The sequence below is a fragment of the Globicephala melas genome, chromosome 9 (assembly GCF_963455315.2).
Source record: "Globicephala melas chromosome 9, mGloMel1.2, whole genome shotgun sequence".
NCBI classification, from domain to species: Eukaryota; Metazoa; Chordata; class Mammalia; order Artiodactyla; family Delphinidae; genus Globicephala; species Globicephala melas.
Window position 1 is genome coordinate 59,601,446 of NC_083322.1, and position 17,822 is coordinate 59,619,267.

General features: G+C 39.1%; 1 long non-coding RNA gene and 1 pseudogene across 1 annotated transcript in view; one reads left to right on the forward strand and one right to left on the reverse strand.

Annotated features, from left to right (window-relative positions):
- LOC132597783 (uncharacterized) overlaps positions 1-7,595 on the reverse strand; it is a 38,775-nt gene extending 31,180 nt beyond the window's left edge. The window contains exon 1 of the long non-coding RNA XR_009565082.1: positions 7,464-7,595. This is a non-coding gene — a long non-coding RNA (uncharacterized lncRNA). The remainder of the gene's footprint in view (positions 1-7,463) is intronic.
- Positions 7,596-11,382: 3,787 nt separating this feature from the next.
- On the forward strand, positions 11,383-12,471 carry LOC138842808 (heterogeneous nuclear ribonucleoprotein A3-like; annotated as a pseudogene).
- The last annotated feature ends 5,351 nt before the right edge of the window (positions 12,472-17,822 follow it).

Here is a 17,822-nt window from a genome sequence, read left to right on the forward strand (position 1 = left end):
ATTATCCTTCAAAAGTATAGGAAAAATAAAGATTTTCACAGGCAAAAATTGAAGGAATTTTTCATCCATAGATCTGCCTGGCATGAAATGTTAAAAAATGTTCTTCAGAGAGAAGGAAAATGATTAGGTCAGAAACTCAGATCTACATGAAGAAAGGAAGAGCATTAGTGAAGGAATAAATAAAGGGACTCCTCAGTTCCCTCCTCTGAGATACTGGAGACATGTCCAGCACCCGGATTCCTCTACCAATGCTGAGTAAGTCAGACACGAGCACGATGAATTGTTGGGCTTAAAAAGAAAGAGGAGACAACTTGCTGCTTTCTTACCCCACAGCTGCAACCTCTGCCTTTAAAGATACAGGAATGTGAAGTAAGTCAGAAAAAGAAAGACAAATACTATATGCTAACACATATATATGGAATCTAAAAAAAAATGGTTATGAAGAACATAGAGGCAGGACAGGAATAAAGGCGCAGATGTAGAGAATAGATTTGAGGACACGGGGAGGGGGAAGGGTAAGCTGGGGACGAAGTGAGAGAGTGGCATGGACTTATATATATACCACCAAATGTAAAATAGATAGCTAGTGGGAAGCAACCGCATAGCACAGGGAGATCAGCTTAGTGCTTTGTGACCACCTAGAGGGGTGGGATAGGAAGGGTGGGAGAGAGATGCAAGAGGGAGGAGATATGGGGATATATGTATATGTATAGCTGATTCACTTTGTTATAAAGCAGAAACTAACACACCATTGTAAAGCAATTATACTCCAATAAAGATGTTAAAAAAAACCCCACAAACCTATTGAAAAATAAATAAATAAATAAAGATACAGGAATGGACATAGCAGGCTATCTGGGCTCATGGAAAAGGAATCTACTGCAAAGAAACTGGGCAAAACTGTAAATAAGAAATAAAATTATGTTGAAAGCTATCTTCCTCTTAACTTTACAGATTTTAATGATATACCTTATTGTGTCTTACACAATGGAACAGTTTCATATAGTATCATGATGCCAGCTAAGTTGTCCGTTGAGACCAATCATTCAGAGTTTAAGGACAAAAGAATTAATGTTTTAAGTGTAGACTTTAATGAGCTCTTTAAAAACCAAAAACTATAATAGGTTTTCAAACTAGAAATGAAAAGACCACTGAAGCATCCTATAGGTTTTAATTTCTCGTAAGGTAAATACCAATTGCTATAACCCACAGAAAAAGAAAGCGCTTCAGGTGTCTCTTTTTTAAAAAAAAGAATAAAAGAGTCTTGAGACCAGAAAGTGAGAAAACCACTGTGTTTTATCCCTAGCTTTCATAGATTCATTTCTTGCTATTACCTCATAAAGAGCCATTTTTATGGAATTCCAAGCACCTATACAAATCCCTGGCTGGGCCTAGGTTTCTGGTCGTTCTAGCCCAGGAATTTGGTTTTTGATGACCTGAGGGACTTTTACCATAGTTAGTTTTTTCCCTCTTTGGCTTTTTGTCTGTTTTGTTTCCTTTTTGTTCCTCTGCTTTGTTTTCTCTTTTAATCATTTGTGTGTGTGTGTGTGTGTGTGTGTGTGTGTGTGTAAACCACTTTATTGAGGTATGATTGACATAGAAAAAGCTGTACACATTTAATGTTCACAACCTGAGGAGTTTGGATATAAGTGTATACCCATGCGGGGGGGGAACTATAAATGGATCTTAATTACATCTATATAAATAGTGTTCACTACAGAGCTAATAATATAATAGGATCAAGACCCCTTTTCTAAAGAGTCCAATATCATGACTGCTGTGCTCCTGCAATTCAGTTGGAATGGATTTCCCATTTTTGTGCTCTTCCATTTGCCTTAACTATATTCCCAAGGTCTCAATCATACCTCCTATTCTGTTGATTCTTCTTATTTCTTGAAGATCTCCCTCCCAGAGCCATTAATCCTCATATTCCCAACTGGACCAGTTGCTTTCAGGTCTGCTGCACAGTTACCATTCTAGAGGAGGAATGTCAGTACTCTCAAATTGGATTAATTGTTCCTGAAAGCTTCTTAATAATTATTACTACAAAAATGCTGTGTAACTGTAATGCTGCCTGACAAGCAGCCCTGACATCTCAGTGGTAACAACAAACATTTACTGTTCTCACTCTGCTTCAGAATGTAGGTTGAATTCAAGACTGCTCCATGTGTCTTTCATGTGGTACCAGCAGCTATTTGGGGCACGCTCTTCTCATGGAAGATGGAAGAAGAAAGAAAAAGACCAAGACACGCCAAATAAGCATACTGAAAGCCTCTGCTCATGCAGCATCCACCAGTGCCCCACTAGCCAAAGCAAATCATATGGGCAACCCCAACATCAAAGGAGTAGGGAAATGTAGACATGAATGTATACGTCAATGACAGGGGAGATGTGAACAATAGGAAGCAATAGTCCAGTCCACCAAAGGAGCATATGCCTTACTCATTACTCTTGTTTTGGTGGAAAATACGCTCTAGTAACTTCCTAAGAAAAGATGTATGGAACGTGTCTGAAAATGTATTCTATCCTCCTACCTAATGGTTAAAAAACCTTGAGAGCCTTGCTGCAGTATCTTCCAGTACCCAGGGCTGCTAATGAGAAGCTTCTTGCCAGGCAGTTATCTTGTAAGTGCCTCTTTCTGTCTCTCTCCATACTCTCTTTACCCCTGATGTTTTAAAATGCCTGAATGAGACAGATATAGGTAACTTTTCCTTTATTGTGCCAGGCTGTAGGTTCTCTCCAACTGACAGACTTTTAACAAATCTTCCTGTTTTGCTGCACAACTCATTCCTGACCCCCTCTGCATCAAATGTTTCCAAGTGTGGTGACTTATACCCCTCCAGGTATAGTATAGGCTGCCACTTTCTCCAGTATGCTTCATCAACTTTCTATATTTCATAAACCTCTTGAATCCCCTTGTCCACTGATGATCCTTGTCTTACTCTCTTCATGTTGTGGAGTGAGAGCACTTAAAACATTTTTTTGCTTAGTTTTATTGGTGTCTCAGGAGGGAGAAGTAAGAAAATGGTGCACCTAGGTCATCGTGTGACTCACTAGTCTCAATATTTTATTTTTCTGAACACTTTTTACATTTAAATATAGACTGTTTAAAATATTTGTAAAAGATTTGTCTGTACCAGAGAATGTAACATATCTAAGACTAGTATTTTAAAACCTGGCTATATTAGCATTCAGATGTTCAAAGGTAATTAGTTTGAATATGATTATTTACTTTACAGAAGAATTTGAAACATTACCAAAGATATCCAGTTTCTCTAAGGTAGCACTGTTCAATACAGTTTTTTGCAGTGATGGAAATGTTCTCTGTCTGTGTTGTTTAATACAATGGCTAAAAGCCACATGTGTCTATTGGACACTTAAAATGTGGCTGGTGCTGCTACTGAGGAACTGAATTTTTTAATTTTATTTAATTTTCACTGATTTAAATTTAAATAGCCACATGTGGCTAGCAACTCCTTTATAGGACAATACAGCATGGATCTAGAATTTTATTAAATTCACAAAATTAAAAATATGTTTTTAGGCATGCATCACTTATATAAAGAAAATTATACCTGAAAGAGATAGATATGAGAAATCTTATAAGATATATGGGCAGTATAAAGTTATGTTTATGATTTACACCAAGGAATATACTCATTCACTCAGTAAATACTTCAAGGGCACATACCATGTGTGAAAGCACTATGCCAGGTTTCAGGGTTACAAAAATGCAGACACACAAAGCACCTGCCCCCAAGAATATTTCAGTCTCCTGAGGAATCAGACATGCAAACCAGCCAGCAAATACAATCAGAAGATTACCTTACCTGCGTATGCTGGGAGTGAGAGGAGAATGTCCCATTACCCAGGCAGTAGCATTTGAGTCCTGACTCAAAGCTGCGATTAATGAGTAGGACACTTCAGACAGAGAAAGAACAGCAAGGGTACAGGCATGGAGACAGGTTGCAGAAAAGCGAGACACCTGGTATTGCTAGAAGCTACAGTGCAATTGTGGGAAAATCAGGACAAGAGACTGGCCAGTTAGTTAGGCAGAGTGACAAATCACTGCAAAGTGAGAAGAGCCACCCCACTCCCGCTGAGGATAGATAAAGTATAAACCTGATAGGGTGTAGACTTTTTGAGTTGGAAGAATGGTAAACTTATTATATGTTCCAACCCAACCCTCTCCATTGTCAGTCAACAAATATTTTTTGATATTCTCCTAAATCTTTTTTTACACTGATGATTGGCTTTAGGAACTTTTTATTTTTCCTTTTTTCTTTTTCTTCCAGTCTTATTGAGATATAATATACAACACTATATAAGTTTAAGATGTACAGCATAATGATTTGATTTACATACATCATGAAATGATTACCACAATTAGATTAGTGAAATCCATCACTTCATATAGATACAAAATTAAAGAAATAGAAAGATTTTTCCTTGTGATGAGAACTCTTAAGATTCACTCTCTTTACAACTTTCATAAATAACACGCAGCAGTATTACTTATATTTATCATGTTGTACATTATATCCCTAGTACTTATTTATCTTATAACTGAAAGTTTGTACCTTTTGACTACCTTCATCCAGTTACCTCTCTCCCCAGCCCCACTCTGGTAACCACAAATCTGATCTCTTTTTCTGTGAGTTTGTTTGTTTGTTTTTGAGGCATACTTGACCTACAACACATTGTTAGTTCCTGGTACACAACATAGTGATTCAATATTTCTATACATTTCAAAATTATCACTATTATAAGTCTAGTTACCATCTGTCACTATACAAATATACTACATAACTGTTAACTGTATTTCCCACAATGTACACTTCATCCCTATGACTCATTTACTTTGTAACTGGAAGTTTGTACCTCTTAATCTCCCTCACCTATTTCTCTCCTCTTCCAACTTCCCTCCCCTCTGGCAACTGCCTGTTCGTTCTCTGTATCTATGACTCTGTTTCTGTTTGGTTATATTTGTTCATTTGTTTTGTCTTTTAGATTCCACATATAAGTGAAATCATACAGTATTTTTCTTTCTCTGTCTGACTTACCTCACTTCACATAATTCCCTCTAGGTCCATCCACTTTGTCACAAATGGCAAGATCTCTTTTCTTTCTATGGCCGAGTAATTTTCCACTGTGTGTGTGTGTGTGTGTGTGTGTGTGTGTGTGTGTGTGTGTGTGTATCTATGTATACCACATCGTCTTTACCCATTTATCTATTGATGGGCACTTAGGTTTCTTCCATATCATGGCTGTTGTAAATAATGCTGCACAGGAGTGCATGTATCTTTTTGAATTAGTGTTTTTTGTTTTTGTTTTTGTTTTTCGGATAAATAGCCAGGAGTGGAGTTGCTGGATTAGGAACTCTTTTTAAGTAGCTGGTGAAAAAGTACATTTTAACCCAATATCAACTGGAATGAGAGCAGATTCCTAATTAGAGACCTCCCACTCAATAAACACATTTAAAATGATGATGAATATCATACTACAGACGTTTGCAGCTCCAGAAAACACAGGATTTAACTCCAACATGCAACTGCAGAATAACAGAAGTCATTCCAGTTGCCCTTGAACTTTCCAATAAATCACAAATGTGCTTGTGCTAATTACCTATTGACAGGCACATCTAATAATCTTATCCACTTTTCAAGTTTACAACTGTTATTTATTTACATCAGCACTATTTGAATCTGGTGAAATTTGGGCATTTGGAAAATGAATTCCTCTAAACAGTTACTTCTCCCTGAGAATCTGATACCACAGAGAATGGTAATTTTTGGCATAAGTGTTCTAGGGAGAGTCAGGGAATGGAGAAGAGATCTAGCCCAAGATTTCTATATGCTTTAAATTTCTCTGAATCAAGACATAACAAAGTACAGAGTATCATTTCCTGATCCTTTCAACACACACACACACACACACACACACACACACAAAATCACTAAAATAGTCTCAATTAGAGGCAGTGAAAATAAAGTCCTGGGTTAGCACAGTGAGTTTTAAAAAATAATAAAAAATACTTACCAAGGTGTCATGACCCCATCTTATTGTTGATTCATCTTTTCCATTCTAAATCCCTATTTTCTGTTTATAACTTACTCCAAAATGTTCCTTTTGACCTTTGGGTCTGATATTTCTCTTGCCTTGTCTCAATCCAAAGGTGAATTTATTTGCAATTTGAACTAAATATCTTCAGTTATTTCAGTTACTTGAGTTTGAAGAAAATACCTGCTTTGTGCTTTCAGAAATCGTTCAGATTTTTTTTCCAAATATTTTAAGTTCAAATAGCTTAAAAATGACTTTGTTGGGCTTCCCTGGTGGCGCAGTGGTCGCGAATCTGCCTGCTAATGCAGGGGACACGGGTTCGAGCCCTGGTCTGGGAGGATCCCACATGCCGTGGAGCAACTAAGCCTGTGAGCCACAACTACTGAGCCTGCGCGTCTGGAGCCTGTGCTCCACAACAAGAGAGGCCGCGATAGTGAGAGGCCCGCGCACCGCAATGAAGAGTGGCCCCCACTTGCCACAACTAGAGAAAGCCCTCGCACAGAAACGAAGACACAACACAGCAAAAATAAATAAATAAATATTTTTTAAAATGACTTTGTTTTGAAGCTATAGAATTAGAATGGCTGTACTAAACATCCAATTTGAAAGGAGTTGGTTAAGAAATTTGGATTAAAGAACCAGAAATGATGAGGCTCCGTAGCATGTAATTACTTGGAGGCAGGTACACATCCTCTCCCATCAGCTGTCTTGCACATGCATGTGACAGTAGTAACAAGAGAGGTCAAAACCTACCCCCAAAAATCAATTTAAAGTGCATGTCTGACTTTTAAAGGTTTGACATAATAATAAAACGGTCCCAATTCCCACAAAGGACATATTCATATGCAAGGAACATCCATGTGATTTTTGCTGGAACTTGGATAATATGATGCAAAATACACTACTGGGACTTGAATCCTCTGGATTCTTGCTCAGGTTTTCTTCTGACTTTTACTTATGACTCTAAGTTGGGCCTCTAATCTTGCTTCATCATTCTGTCTACAAAATGAAAGATGACCTGATATGTGATCATGCTGAAAAGAATTAACCATACCATCTATGCTTTTCAAGGGCATTCCTTTCAATAAATAACTTTATTTCACACCTACTGAAAGCCAGGCTCTGTGCTAACTAATGCTGTGGGTATGGAGATGGAGAAGACAAAGATGCTCACTCAGGAAATTCCCTGAATACGGGAGAGGATGATGAAGTATAATAGTATAGAATAAATATAAATATTGATTATTTTCAATAAAGACAGATAACTTGAGTCTATTGCTTTCACTAAAAGAAAGCAAAAGAGAGATAGACAAGTAGACAGAGAGTAGACAGATAAAGATACAGATCTAGACATAAATTCCTATATGCCTAAAATGGAAAATTTTTAAATTCTGCATACTCACCATCAACCCCTCCTCACCTCCAGTCCTATCCAGGCCCTCCAGATAATAAACATACAATCTAAAGAAATCAGCATGCTCGCTAAACAAATGCATTTTTAGAACAAGTCCCTTAGCTGCTCCGTCATCCTCTTCCCAACCAGATTGTTTCCTCCAAGCCACTCCTACTCAGGAATTCTGGAGCTCTCAAAAAAGGGCCCATCCTAACAGTGCCTCCAGATAATTATAGTAAAAAAATTATCTGGTCCCTCTGTCTGAAATTAAACTCTTTGTCCTTCAGACTTCCAATGCATTTATACTTGCCTCTCCTAGAGCAACTACTGCTTTCCCTAGATTCCTTTTTTTAAAACATACATTTAATATTTATTTATTTTATTATTTATTTATTTTACTATTTTTGGCTGCGTGGCATCTTAGTTGCGGCACACAGGATAATTGTTGCAGCATGCTGGGTCTTTCGTTGCAGCACACGGGCTTCTCTCTACTTGTGGCATGCGGGTTTTCTCCCTTTAATTGTGGCGTGTGGGCTCCAGAGCACGTGGGCTCTGTAGTTTGCGTCACGCAGTCTCTCTAGTTGAGGTGTGCAGGCTCAGTAGTTGTGTCACGTGGACTTAGTTGCCCCGCGGCATGTGGGATCTTAGTTCCTCGACCAGGGAGTGAACCCGTGTCCCCTGCATTGGAAGGTGGATTCTTTACCACTGGACCACCAGAGAAGTCCCTCCCTAGATTCTTTTTTTTTTTTTTTTTTTTTTTAATTTTTGCGGTACGCGGGCCTCTCACTGTTGTGGCCTCTCCCTTTGCGGAGCACAGGCTCCGGACGCGCAGGCTCAGCAGCCATGGCTTACGGGCCCAGCCGCTCTGCGGCATGTGGGATCTTTCCGGACCGGGGCACGAACCCGTGTCCCCTGCATTGGCAGGCAGACTAAACCACTGCGCCACCAGGGAAGCCCCCTCCGTAGATTCTTAATCAGTTTTTTTCACATTTTAAAAATCATCCCTGGTGATGCAATGGATAAGCCTCCATGCTCCCAATGCAGGGGGCCTGGGTTCGATCCCTGGTCAGGGAACTAGATCCCACACGCATGCCGCAACTAAGAGTTCACATGCCACAACTAAGGAGCTGGCGAGCCACAACTAAAGAGCCCTAGAACCGCAAGTAAGGAGCCCACCTGCCACAACTAAGACCCGGGGCAACCAAATAAATAAATAAATATTTTTTAAAATTAAATCATTGTACATCTTGCAGTCAATGGGTACATTTACTTTAAGGTTTCTTTTTTCCCAAGAATATGTTATTTATTTATTTTTTGGCTGTGTTGGGTCTTCGTTGCTATACACGGGCTTTCTCTAATTGCAGCGAGCTAGGGCTACTCTTCATTGCAGTGCATGGGCTTCTCATTGCGCTGGCTTCTCTTGTTTCAGAGCACAGGCTCTAGGCACACGGGCTTCAGTAGTTGTGGCACACAGGCTGAGTTGCTCTGTGGCACATGGGATCTTCCTGGACCAGGGATCAAACCTGTGTCCCCTGTATTGGCAGGCAGATTCTTAACCACTGCAGATTCTTCCCCATCAGGGAAGCCCCCCAAGAATATGTTATGAAATTGATGGTGCATCTTGTGCTGATTCATTAATTCAACAAACATTTTTTGAGCACCTGCTGTGTACTGGGCTCGATGCTAGGGCACTTGGGCCATATCTCACAGCCTTTGAAGACCTGTATCTCATGACAGTTTCAAAATTTATCAAATGCTAGGCAAATTCAAAGCAGCTGGAGAATATTGCTTCTAAAATCTGGATTCAAAATCTGTTGACTTCTTGATTTGGATTTTTACATGCATATTAAAGTGACTTTTAAAAATCTTACAATAATGTCATTCTAAATAAAGTGAGGTTTTGGAGCTGAGACGCAATGAACACATTACAGTGTGTGCTGTGGTAATGTAGAGCCGCTATCCACACAGATGGTATTGATTTTCATTTCCTGTGAAGCTGAATCAACATGTTGTGGCTAATGTCTACATAATTTAATGTATTGAATAAAATGTACCATTTCTCTCTACTGGGGGATAAAAGGTCTTACTTGACTGTGGTACCTTGTGCTCTGAAAGCCACAACAGACATGTTTAACAATCCTTAGTTATTAAAAATCAACCTAAGAAAATCTTTCCTGTTTCTTAAAAAAAACCATAATTTTTCTTTAACTCTTTTTTTTTTTTAATATCAGAGTAGAAGAAAGGAAAGGCAAGTGTTAATAGAATTTTCTCTTAGGCTAACGTGTTTTGCAGATAAAATTCCATTATGGTGCCAACATCGTAAGATAGCCACAAAATGCCTGGAAGGATATACAGCAAGAATCAACAAGCTAAGGCATCAGTACCAAATGGGATGCTCTGCTCCTCAGGGTCCATGGCAGGGCTAAGAGGGGCCCTCCCTTCCTGTGCCCCTCATCGGCCTCCCTCCTGGGTGACCAGGGCTCTCATCTGACTCTCTGTCTGAAGCCACTCACTGCAGCACCTCCCATGTCAATCTCCTATGTTACAGTCTCTGCATTTATTAAAACGGAGACAATTATCCTCAGTCTGCCAACCTCACAAGATTTTTGTGGGGAATCAGATTAAATAACTTATGTGAAAACACTCATAAAATTGTAAAGTGTAATACAAATGTACATCATACTTTAAATGGTATTATGGTTTTCTTATTATCACTCAGTGTTTGGAGCATCTTGCTCCAAAATTACCTGCTCCCCTGACCATCAAAACTACGAGTCCTTTGAATCTGATTGGTCAGTGATTCAGTTTTCTGGCTGCAGAACCTTACAATAATGTGTGAATGAATGATAGTTTTTAAAAGGACATCAGAATTGATAAAATGTGATGGGAGAAAGCAGTTTTTGTATATTGGTATGTTGGCCATTTTATCACCATCAAACAAACAGTGGTTAACAACCACTAAAAGAATTTTGATTTTGCCCACTCATTTTCTTTTTCAGATCTCCCCAGAGAAGTGTCTTTCCTTGCTATTAGGTGATTCAACATTGGGAGAAGAGGGAGGACTGAAAGGAGGAGAGGCTCTTTGTCTATGGGGCAGGAGTTTAAGGTGAGTCAAATAACTGACTGAGTAGGTGTGAAAGCAAAGAGGGTTTAAGAAGTGTTGCTAAAGGCTATGTGTCCTCTTCAGAGGGTTGGTTAAGTATAAGTAAGGAGACTGAGCATATCAGATTTTTTTCAACTTCCAGGCTTTGACTGCTATACTGCTGTAAGACTGGACCACATGTGTCATAGCTTCATATCAACATTTATTTAACACTGAACTAATGCCAGATAATATATGTAATCACTTTTCATACATTATCCTATTTAATATTTACTCTCATCCCGCAAAACATGCTACTGCACCCAGTTTTATACATGAGGAAAACCCAGGCTTGAAGTTAGAGCCTACCACAGTAACACAACTAGGATGTTTCAAAGCCAGGACTTGAATTTCAGAGACTGACCTCTCAATCACTCACTGTACAACTTCATGCAAACCAGTACCCCTCCCCCATTGGTAGATTGTACAGGAGAAAGGACTTTGATCAGCTGTGATGAGGGATAGTAGGGGAGAAAAGTGGAGTCTTTAGTTTCCCTTCTCTAATCAAGTTGGTGCCTCAAGTTCAGGAAAGCAGAGTTGGAACAGCCCTCATTTGTGTAGGTTAGTGACAACTTTGCTATTTATTGTTAAAGAAGCTGAATAATGGTGTACCAGATGGTACACAGAAATAGCTTTTGAAATAACATTCAAAAAGAATACAAGAGCCAACACCTACATTCCCTACAAGCAAAAAAGGAAGCTGCCTACATGAAATTAAGTTATTTGACTACACTTAAAGTAGAGGCGATATTGAACTCAATTTGGAAGAGGTGAGTCCAGTCTCAAAATGCAGGGCCATGATCCAAAGGAACCAGAATAGTTGAGAAAACTGTTTATTGGTGGTCGGAGCTTTGAAACTACAGATGATAGCTTAAGAGAACATTTTGAGAAATGGGGCACACTTACAGATTATGTGGTGATACGAGACTCACAAACAAAACGTTCCAGGGGCTTTGGTTTTGTGACTAACTCTTGTGTTGAAGAGGTGGATGCAGCAATGTGTGCTCAACCACACAAGGCTGATGCCCACCTAACAGTGAAGAAAATTTTTGTTGGTGGTATTAAAGAAGATACAGGGAAGCAGCTGCATAGCACAGGGAGATCAGCTCGGTGCTTTGTGACCACCTAGAGGGGTGGGATAGGGAGGGTGGGAGGGAGACGCAAGAGGGAGGAGATATGGGGATATATGTATACATATAGCTGATTCACTTTGTTATACCTCAGAAACTAACACAACATTGTAAAGCAATTATACTCCAATAAAGATGTTAAAAAAAAAAGATACAGAAGAATATAATTTGAGAGACTACTTTGAAAAGTATGGCAAGATTGAAACCATAGAAGTTATGGAAGACAGGCAGAGTGGAAAAAAGAGAAGATTTTCTTTTGTAACTTTCGATGATCATGATACAGTTGACAAAATTATTGTTCAGAAGTACCACACTATTAATGGGGATAAGTGTAAAGTGAAAAAGTCCCCTTTCTAAACAAGAAATGTAGTCTGTTGGATCACAAAGAGGTCGTGGAGGTGGATCTGGCAACGTTATGTGTAGTGGAGGAAACTTTGGAGGTGGTGGAGGTAACTTTGGCCGTGGTGGAAACTTTGGTGGAAGAGGAGGCTGGTGGTGGTAGACGTGGATATGGAAACCAAGGTGGTGGATATGGAGGCAGTGGTGGAGGATATGATGGTTACAATGAAGGAGGAAGTTTTGGAGGTAACTATGGTGGTGTTGGGAACTATAATGATTTTGGAAATTATAGTGGACAACAGCAATCAAATTATGGACCCATAAAGGGGGACAGTTTTGGTGGAAGAAGTCTGGGCAGTCCCTATGGTGGTGGTTATGGATCTGGTGGTGGAAGTGGTGGATGGTAGCAGAAGGTTCTAAAAACTCAGAAGAAAAGGGCTACATTTCTCAGCAGGAGAGAGAGCAAGGAGTTGTCAAGAAAACTGCAGGTTACTTTGAGACAGTCGTCCCCAAAGCATTAGAGCAACTGTAAAAATCTGCCACGGAAGGAATGATGATCCATAGTTAGAAACGGTACTGCAGCTTAACAGGAAACCCTTCTTGTTCAGGACTGTCACAGACACAGTTTGCAAAAAGTGCAGCTATTTATTAATGCAATGTAGTGTCAATTAGATGTACATTCCTGAGGTCTTTTGTCTGTTGTAGCTTTGTCATTTTCTTTTCATTATATCAGGTATATTGCCCTGTAAATTGTGGTAGTCGTACCAGGAACAAAAAATTAAGGAATTTTTAACTTTTCAAAACAATAAAAATAAAGGAAGGGCATTCCCTGTTACAGATATCTTTGTAACTGGCAGATTAATTCATAAGTAATCCCAAATTTAGACATTATGATCAATCAAATCTACAGTCATATCTAGATGTTTCTCCTTTAACAACAATGGAAGGAAATTCTTTTTATTTTTTTGAAATTTGTAATTAAATAAATTAATACACAGAATTATGTCATGGGTAAACTATAAACAAAATTACCAGATACTTATCTGATTTATAGATAGTCTGCTAGGCTTAAGTTGATTCTATTGTCTTTGGATTCCTAACGATATCTAGTACACTGGCTTACCTATATAGATGACTATTGAATTAAAGAATGAACATGGACAGCTAACAGATTACAATACCTATATTTCTTCAGTAGAATATGATTCTTGGTTAACCGCTAATGCCGTTTTGCAAGGGACAGCTAAATTCTAGCCCTCAGTGGCTAGGCTCAAATGATAGACTAAATGTCCAAAGAAAACCTTCTAGTACAGCACAAGTTAATATGCTAAATAAAACATTTTAAATGTTTAAAATCTATAGCAAAGCTGTTGAGAAGTAAAGGATTCCTTTAGAGGCCAGAAATAAGAAAATAAGAGCCAACAGAGCCAACAGTGCTTGTTCAAACACTGGAGGCAACTTTTGCCCTACAGGTACTTGCTGAGGCTTTCTGGCTGAGAGCTGAGCTTCCCAGCCAGTGTGAAAATCCTGTCAACCCTTGGGGTGATCAGCTGGACTTGGGGCAGCTAGAGCTTCCACTAGGCTAATCACCTCCATCCAGATACGGCCTCTTCCAGGACTGAGGAGGACTGCTCAGGCACAGTGAGTGGGTGGGCCCACAGTCCTTCCAGAGGACAAGCCCTATAATGTCAGCTGCCCCTCAGCACTGCCTGAACTCACTGAGTACAGCCCAACAGGAGCTCTACAACCTGACATCAACTCCGTCAGCCAACTGCAGATGGACCATCGTGGACAGCAGTTCAGCCTGTGGAACTGTTGTAGGAGGTCATGATCCTGGTGCCCAAGGAGCCCCACCAAGACGAGAGTTTTGAAGCTGGGAAACTAGGCAGGGTCTTCTAGAATCCAAAGCTCCATGAGGTGCATCTCATCCGTCTTTACTCATGGAGGGTGTTTTAGTTTCCCAGGGCAGCCATGACACATGATCACAAACTGAGTGGCTGAAAACAACAGAAACTTATTCTCTCACAGTCCTGGAGGCTAGAAATCTGAAATCAGTTGGCAGGACCACGTTCCCTCTGAAGCCTCTAGGAAAAGACTCCTTCCTTGCCTCTTCCTAGTTTCTGGTGGCTCCCAGCAATCCTTAGCATACTTTGACTTGTAACTACATTATTCTAATCTCTGCCTCCATAGTCATATGGCCTTCTTCTCCGTGCATCTGTGTCTCTCTGTGTCCTCTCTTCTTGTCAGGACACCAGTCGTTGGATTTACTGCCCACCCTAATCCAGCATGACCTCATCTTAATTAGTTGCATCTGCAAAGACCCTAGTTCCAAATAAGTTCACATAATGATGTTCCTGGTGGGCATCAGGGGGAGCACTTATTCAACCCACTACAGAATATATTTCTGTCTGTCTGTGGCTGATGTGCCCTTTTAGCGACATATCACTAGTATCTTCTCAAAGTGACTGCTATGATAATGCCTGAGCAGTTTACGAATTAGAGAAACGTTCAGTTGAATTGCATATAGCCATTTCAGGCAAAAAGGAAATATGATTAAACAATTTGAAAATATTTTGTTTAGAAATTTTCTATTTAATATCTTAAAGTAAGGTATAATGTATAATCTTAGTGTATACAATTTAACAACCCACATATCCATCAATAAGAGAATAGATATAAAAATTGAGATCAAACAATAGATTAAATACAACAATAAAAATAAACAAAACGCAGCTTTAGACGACAACACAGGTTAATCTCAAAGCCATAATGTTGAGCAAAAAAGGGCCGGTCACAGAAGCATACGCGTAGATGTGATTCAGTTCATATGAAGTTCAGAAGCTCATGAAATTAAGTGATTTATTATTTAAGGATACATACATATGTGGTATAACCATAAAGAAAAGCAAGGGAATTAATACAACAGTATTCAGGACAGTGGTTACCTCTGAAAGGCAAGAGGTGATAGGATTAGGAAGGGACCCACGGCATAGGGAAATTCAGAGGTATTGTTATGTTCTATTTCTCAAACTGGGTGGAGGGTACATTGCTGTTCATTTTATTATTTTTTGCTGTACATTTACATTATATGCACTCTTCCCTGTATGTTTCAGAATGTAAAAGCCAACCTAAGGAAGGGCGTCATGCATCCAGTGAGAGCTTTGTGTTTATTTTTTTTAATATCCTCCATAGCTGATTCAACATAGAGAGTGTCTTGATATTATTTATGAGAATAAAGGATACATATAAGTGAAAATAGAATCATGAGAGTTTAATGACACCATGACTCTGGGATTTAGAGAAGTCCCACTAAATCCAGTTACCATCTCTTTGAGATGCTGAGCAGTGGCTGCCAACTAGAAATAGCACAAGGAAATTAATGGAGGGGAGGAGGTGGGATTTCAGAGGGATTAGCCAAAGGTATGTTGCACCACTTCCTGTTATTCACTGCATACGTCCGGAACTTCTCGAGCTTCGCCCTATCAGTTGCCCAAGTTGCCCATTGTTGGAAGAGTGGGGCAGAATAGCCAAAGACAGAGAAAGACCAGTTTGAAGGGAAACTATCCACAGCATCTTTAAAAATAACTCTGGTCAAAACTTGCAACCAATAGATAAATAAGTCCTGGAGATCTAACGTACAGTATAGTGAACATAGACAACAATATTGTATTATAATCATCAAACTTGCTAAGAGACTAGATCTTAATTATTCCCGCCACAAAAAAAGAAATAATAATTGTGTGACCTGATAGAGGTGCCAACTGATGCTACAATGGCAATCATATTACAATCTATAATCATATTATGTGTATCAAATCAACATATTGTACACCTTAAACTTATACAATGTTATATGTCAAATATCTTTCAATTAAATAAACAAAACTCTAGTCAGACTAGCACAGAGGGTCAGAGTCAAAGGAATCTATTGTTCCTTCTCTTGGTGTCAGGCTTCCTTACGGGGTGGGGGAGGCAGATGTGGGAGAATTATTAAAAAAAAAAAAGTTGTATCTCAAAATAATTCATGTTGTCTAACAAAACAGTAAAGATAAATTAAAAACATCTATCTGCCTACCAACAATGCCGTTACCACAGACTCACCCCTCAGCCAATCTCCATAGCCCTATTATACACATTTATTAATTTCATGCAACTGGTAGCAATTCACGATAGTGACATGAAAAAATCTGGTACCAGAGTAGAAACGTATGCTCTCAAACCTTATTTAAAATCAAACTTTCTCATAGCTTGGTTTCCATTCAGCTCAACCTAATTTCTCTCAGGACCTGGGCCAGCAATCATACTAATTTGCATGACCACCACTGTTTAAACAGCCCCCTTAGTTTTCGATGAATGACCTTTTATGTACTATCAGACTTTTGATGCATAAATCAACTACCCTTATTCTCGTAGGCCTGGGGCAAGGGTGGAGAAGACTGACTGTAGCTACAAAGCTGCATAACTAAAAGACAAAGGCATTAAAAGCAACTCTCCAAAAAGGAAAACAAAACTAGTGAAATGAGGCATACAGTAGGCCCTACTCAAAGCAAGAATATGTGCATGCAACTTTTTGATTGAGCTGCTGTATCTAGGCAGCAATATTTTTGTCTGTAGTTGGGCTACCACCCTTTCCAGCCTGATACCATTGTCCTAAAGGTCAATAATCATTTATTTATGCTGATTGAAAAGGAGTCTCAAAGGCAAAAAGGTAGCTGTACTTGAGCAATTTACATTCTAAGGGGGAAAACATGAGACAAACCAAAGGCAGTGTGAGAGCCTTCCAGCCACTCACAGCCTTGGCAACTTAAAACATTAAGTATTTTTACTAAGGACCTACTGTATAGCAAAGAGAACTCTACTCAGTACTCTATACAGTGAATATGGAATTGGGTGGAGAAATGGAATCCACATGTATGGAGAGCATTATATATGAGTATGTAGAGGATGTCAAATATTTTACCTTCTCCTGTCAAATTTTCTAACTGCATTTCATTTAACCACCACTAAGAGAGGTTCTCCTTGCTGAGTTTTAAGAAATCTAGTGAAGAGTTGCCTTATCAACTTCTAGGGAGTGGAAACATTCAGAACTCATGCTGTCAGAGCAAAATAACTATTATGTTTCCTCCATAAAGCTAAATTAAATTATTAAGTCAGCAATTTTCAAATCGTGGACTCTGAAGACCCAGGGCTCTAAAAGGTATCAGTGGGGAATCCTTAAAAAGCACACACAGTAATCATATAAGACATTTAAATTAGAACAGCCTCTGTTTCTCCAACACAACTCTACAGTAAGAAACTTTAAGAAGTTTCTTCCTTAAAACAAGAAACAAAAACACAACAACTAAATCTAAGGCAAAAGGATACCATAACTTGAGAGTGTGTAATGGATTAGGCAGTGACTCCACAGGATCCTGTCCTAGGAGTAAATGGTACTTATATCAGACTTGCTTTCAAAAATAATTGGGGGAAAGGGTAAAGATAATGAAAGGTTTGAGTCTACTTAGTGTTGGCTACATCTCAAGTGCTGTATGTTTTGCTATATAGTCTCTCAGATTGCAAGGCCACTTTCAATTCCAAATAGCATTTCCTCTAGATTCAGAAAAGTAGACCTGCTTCTTCCATAGTCTGTGTCTGAGCCCTGAGAAGACTGACAATCACCATAAAATATTACTAAAAATATTTTAGATTTGGCAAACTTAACCACATTTTTGCCTTCTGAACAGTTTCTCTGAATTTAAATCTGAGGACATTTCAAGGA